Source organism: Galeopterus variegatus, unplaced genomic scaffold, assembly GCF_000696425.1.
Source record: "Galeopterus variegatus unplaced genomic scaffold, G_variegatus-3.0.2 Scaffold2184, whole genome shotgun sequence".
Classification (NCBI taxonomy): Eukaryota; Metazoa; Chordata; class Mammalia; order Dermoptera; family Cynocephalidae; genus Galeopterus; species Galeopterus variegatus.
Window position 1 is genome coordinate 246,664 of NW_007728295.1, and position 6,022 is coordinate 252,685.

Here is a 6,022-nt window from a genome sequence, read left to right on the forward strand (position 1 = left end):
ACTGAGGGTTGCGATCCGTTGCCGGTCACGAAAAAAGACAAAAAAAGGAAAAAAAAAAGAAGTTTGAGATCGAGGTATTGGCAGGGTTGCTTCCTTCTGAGGACTGTGAGGGAAAATATGTTCCATGTCTCTCCCTAGCTTTTGGTGGTTTGCTGGCAATCTCTATTGTCCCTTGGCTTGTAGAAGCATCATACAATCTCTATGCGTTCTTCCTGTAAGGGCATCTGTGTCCAAATTTCCCCTTCTTATAAGGACACCAATCATAATGGATTAGGGCCCATTCTAATGACCTCATCTTAACTAATTATATCTGCAAAGACCCTACATCTAAATAAGGTCACACTGTGAGGTGCTGGGGTTAGGACTTCCGAACAAGAGTTTTTGTAAGATGCAATTCAACTCATAGCAAGGGTATACATCAAATAATGTATAGAAACATTTAATAACTTAGTACATAAAATATAATCATAATAATACCAGCTAACATATACGAGGTACTATGCTATGATCTTTGCATATATTAATTCTCACAACCCAATTAGATAGATGTGGAATTACCCCATTTGCCAGTGAGTAAATAGAGGTTCAGAGAGAATAAAAAATGATTCTTAAACTCACCTTGCGTCATAAGGTTACTAAGTGGAAAGCAGATTTTTAATTCAGAGACCCTGGATACTTTTAACCACCACTATCTTTCAAGGTAATAATTTGCTAATGTGATAGTTTTAGTGTTATTTTTTTTTGGGGGGGGGCTGCTATGTGTTGAATAAATGAAAAGAGGCAAGAGAGAAAAACACAGTGTGCTGTTTATTCACGTCTTTAAGAATTACATATAATTTACTTTGAAATACTTGAGGTGGCTGTTAGATTATCCCAGTACAAAAGCATACTAAAATGTTTGGATATGAAAAATAAAAGTTTATCTGAAAGAAGTGGAAGGAATAGCTTTTTTTCATGAAAGTTTGTTATACTTGATCACTAAATTTGGCTTTAAGTTTTATAACCACCAGTTTGAACATAGAAATCTACAGTGTTTCAAACCTTTTATTTTCTGATGACAGGAACATCTAGTTTTTGTAGCTAAGAAGCAAAATATTTTCTGAAACCAAATTCAGCCAAAACATGCAAATCCTTGGGATCATGAGAATCCTTGTTGAGAGCAATGAATGATAGACACTAATGCCTTCAGTCATAATTTATTGAAAAATATAAAACTTATGTTTAAATAGACCATATATATAATGTAAAATATATATATATATATATTTTACATTACTAGTGGATATAATGTAACACTGAGTCATAACTCAGTGAAAGTAGTATTGAGAGAGGGGCAACTGAGTTAATGTGATCCTGCGACTCTGCTTTTGGAAGGTATTATTTAATTTAATGACAGAACTTAGAAAATCTAGATGAATGGGTCATGGATATATTAGAATAGTTGTTCCCAATCTCTGTTCAGCTAACTATTTTTAACATTAAGATATTTCCAAGAACCTTTCATAATGGTAGTGCTTTTAATACTCATTGATTAAGAAGATATATAATGACATAATGACTTGTGCCTGCCAAAATCAATAGGCTAAGAAAACCCTCGAAAATAGCACAATGATTTGATCTGTTCTATAGGCTTAATTAACAAAGGCCATTTGATGTTAGTGGATACCTGCCAAATACAATGATGTTAGTTCTGATATAATTAATGCCGAGCTGCTCCATTTTCTTGTTGCTGACTAGATGATTCTTAGGATCATTGCTAGGCCAAGTCATGAAACTACTATGAAATATTCTTTTAGAGAGGTTATAGAAAATTTAAGGATATGATTATTTTCACTGCAATTTTATCTCTTCTAAACCTACAAAAAATGTTCTGATCAATAATATGTATAAATTTAAGTATGTTTTAATTACATATGTACAGAAATATATATTCGATGTATTCTATGTCAGAAAGGTGCTCATTTCATTTTATTATCTTCAGTTCCCTGACACATTCGTATTTTTGTCTAAAAACTGATTTTGAGAAGACAGTATTTAGGAACAAAGTGAGCTTAAGAAGGAAATCATCATTTTTGATCTTACCTAAGATGAGTCACACAGATTGATATAAATCAAGTATTGATGTAAATGTGTATATGTCTGGTAATAAAGGAAATCAAAATATGAACTATTTTATAGTCAGTCAAGAGTATTTCTCCTTGATTTCAAATATTAGTACAGCTGACTGTATTATATTCTTCAAGTGGTTTTAAATATTAAAAGACTTTGGTCGAGGGGATTATTTTCTAGAAATTTGGGTCAGTCTTCCAAGTTTTCCATAGCTCTAGCTTCTGGCATTACAATGACTTGAAACTAGTTTACCTTAAAAATGTGGGGAATGCATGGCCATTAACAAGGGACTTACTTATTTTGTGCTTAAAAAAAAATAATCCTCATTATTAGAAAACACATTCAGGAAGGAAAGGGGACATTCTACAGTTTTTTTTGTGTGTGTGTAGATGAAAAAATGTGGGGAATGCATGGCCATTAACAAGGGACTTACTTATTTTGTGCTTAAAAAAAAAATAATCCTCATTATTAGAAAACACATTCAGGAAGGAAAGGGGACATTCTACAGTTTTTTTTGTGTGTGTGTAGATGATTATCAGAAGAACATATGGTAACTATATTTTACCAAAGAAATAAAAACTCTGATAAAGAATTATAACAAATTACATATTCAGCCTAATGCATTAAAATAAATATTGCTTGACATTCATGCTAATTGCAGGCATTCTAAGTCTTAAATCCTTATGTCTTCTTCTTTTTTTTTTTTTTTTTACTTTAGAAAGCATATCTGACCTATAATTCTTCTATGCATTTCATAGATTTGTGGGGAAAGTCTACTGATTTATATGGGTACACCTTAACAGTATAGGCCTTCAAAAGAAAAGAATTATATACCGTATGTTTACCAAATAATTTCTAATGAGTAGAAAGTACTTCAAGAAGTTTATAGAAAATATGAATCTTTCCATGAATTTTTTGAAGTTCCCTCGTATCAACTTTAAACATTTTGAAACAGTTAATTCTGCTATAAATTCTGGGCATTTCAAAAGTGTTGAAATATAAACTATGACATTTAAAGACATTGTGCTTTAGATTTCCAGAACTTTATAAATCATTTCATTAATATATGTCAACAGGCATATATAAGCAAACTATAAAAAGGCTGCTTTCCAATAGCCAAAATTATGAGTCCAATTTAAATGCTTTCTCTAAATAGTTTCAGCAATGAATAAAGGAGCACTGGGTGTAAATACAACTGTAATAAAATTTAAGTTTTTATTATTTGTGTTTAATCACACTTGAGAGTAAGATTTGTGCAGATACTTATGTATTAAGTACTTATTATGTTGATGATATATTTGCAGCACTTACAGACCATACTCCTTGTTTTGAATTTTATTTTGTTTTACTATCACTGTAATTCTGGCTGTTTCTTTTATTCTTATTATTGTCATTTATCAGTATGCTGGATACACACATTTTAAATATGTACCTTGTTAAAGTATTAGATATTATAACAATAATTGGTTTTCTAGTATATTTGTTAACATTTCATATTTATAGTATGGCAAGCTGAAGTTGTTACTTAGCAGTATAATACATGCCAACTTTATTTTACTCAAAATTGAAGTAAATCACTTTATTTTACTCAAAATTGATCTCTTCTAATGTATCAGCATTTCAAATGACATGAAGGTTTTTTTTTCATTTCTTAGCCTTTCTTCATCTTCTACCTTTAAATTGCCTTCAGATATTTATATAGAGCACAATCATAGTAATACTCAAGTACATGAAATTTATTAAAGGGATTATAATCTTATTTCAGGAACTTGATAGTTCATATTTTTATTTCCTTGTGGACATTACATAAATAGGAAGAAAGACTTTACAGGATATAAACATTTCTTAAATATAATTTTAAAGAAAATTTTGTACTTCCACTTTCATTTTTGCTTTTAATGTCTGATTCTAAACTTGGTTTATGATGGATATTATCTCCCCTTTTAATATAGGGTGATTATGCTTAAGAATCTGGATGTATTCTTTTTATTTGCCCATGAGTTTCCTAGAGTTTCAAATTTTCTCAGAAAATTTATGGTCAGTTAATTGATGAGGGAAATGTTACAACATAAAATTTTATTTTTATTCCTCAAATAAAAATAAAAATATTACACATAGGCAAAGAACTAGTAAGTGAAGGTAAAAGAATACCCATAAGAAAGTGATGTGTAGGGGCCGGCCTGGTGGCACACTGCTACAGTGCGCAGCTTGGAAGCGTGGTGGCGCTCCTGCCGAGGGTTCAGATCCCACATACAGACCGGTTCCCGCTCACTGGCTGAGCGAGGTGTGGGCGCAGCACCGAGGGTTGCAATCCCGTTGCTGGTCCCGGTCCGGTACGGGCGCGACACTGAGGGTTGCGATCCATTGCCGGACATGAAAAAAAGACAAAAAGGAAAAAAAAAAAAAGTGATGTGTAAAGGCTGTGTTTGTATAATATATGCATAAAAATCTGTAAAATAAGCATATATGTAATTTGCATATATAAGTATAAATAAATATATAAAATTACGTATGAAGAAAACATTAATATAAATGTAAAATAGACTCTTTGTAGCCACAGTTTTGGTATAAACATTTAATTGGCACACAGTGAAAGTACTCTGTGTATCTCCAAGTGGTACAGAAAAAGAACAAATACTACAGTCTGGAGTCCTCTTAAGTCTTTTCATACATACATATATTATGATCATTAGGGCTGATATGTTTGGGAATTTTAAGATACATCCGTTCATTTCACAGCCTTTTTTGTTTTTTCCTTTGAATCCTCTGCTTCATGATGATGGTTTCAAATATGACAAATAAGACAAATGACCCTCAGTGATATCTTTTGGTAGACCCTCAATTCCCAGGAAAGTCTGAGTAGTGGCACTGGCAAACCTTTTATGAGCCCAGAACCTGTTTTAATAAAAAGATAATTTAAGGCACTGGTTCATATGCTGAATTTAGCCTCTAGACACATTTTTCCCCATACATTATTTTTCTTAGATTCAATTAATTTTTAATGATTAAAAATTAAAAGATTTTACCTAGAAGATTTATTATCAACTTCTGTTGAATAAATCAGAAGCTGGAACAAGGTTGGGCCCACATTCCACAAGGCAGCAATCTGCGGGGACTGAACATGACCTGCCGTCCTTCAGGTGGGGCTGGCACTCTCCTGTTGTCCCCAGACCACATATACTCAGTCTACTCACTCATCTACATTATCTGTCTGTCACCTCTAAGTATTGGTGTTTAAAATATAGTAAATGAAGTTACTCCAAACCACTTCAGAAGAAGGAGACTGTGAAAGAATGAGGAGAGAACCCCCTGCATATTAGATGGGGAGACTTACCATCCAAGTCATCAAGCCAGCACTTACTATGCCCAAGAATAAAAAGGACAGTGCACACTGAAACTTTGACATGTCTATTTCATTTATTATTTAGAAGGAAGGGGCTCTTAATAGACCCAAACAGAATTAGAAGATCAGACCACGACTGTGCCACTAAACAAGAATGAAACATTGAGACCAACTGGGAATTTGCTCAAGATAAATTAAAAGAAAAAAGTAAACAGTTTAAGTAAGAAAAAGTTAATTAGGTTCCCAAGATGTTTTCAATCAATGTCAATTTATTATTTAGCACTAGGCAGGGAGAAAAAACATAACAAACGATTATTATTCTGAGAGCAGCCCTTCAATGTTGTCCATGTTTTGAATTCTTGAAAATACTGTGTTAGGGTAGTATTAGCATTTGGGGCCACGTAATTCTTTATTAGGGAGGGCGACTGTTCTGTGCACTGCAGGATGTTCAGCAGCATCCCAGTTCTCTCTTTGCAGCCTGGCACCACCACCGACACCCATCTCCACCGCTACCAGTGTGATAACCAAAAATGTCTATTAAAAAAAAATGCTACATTTTGGTTTGGTTTG

General features: G+C 33.0%; 1 protein-coding gene across 1 annotated transcript in view; it reads left to right on the forward strand.

Moving 5' to 3' along the window:
• Nucleotides 1–6,022, forward strand: part of LOC103597074 (receptor-type tyrosine-protein phosphatase delta) — a gene marked incomplete at its 3' end in the record, with an annotated part of 296,277 nt that overhangs the window by 227,839 nt on the left and 62,416 nt on the right. The window lies entirely within an intron of this gene.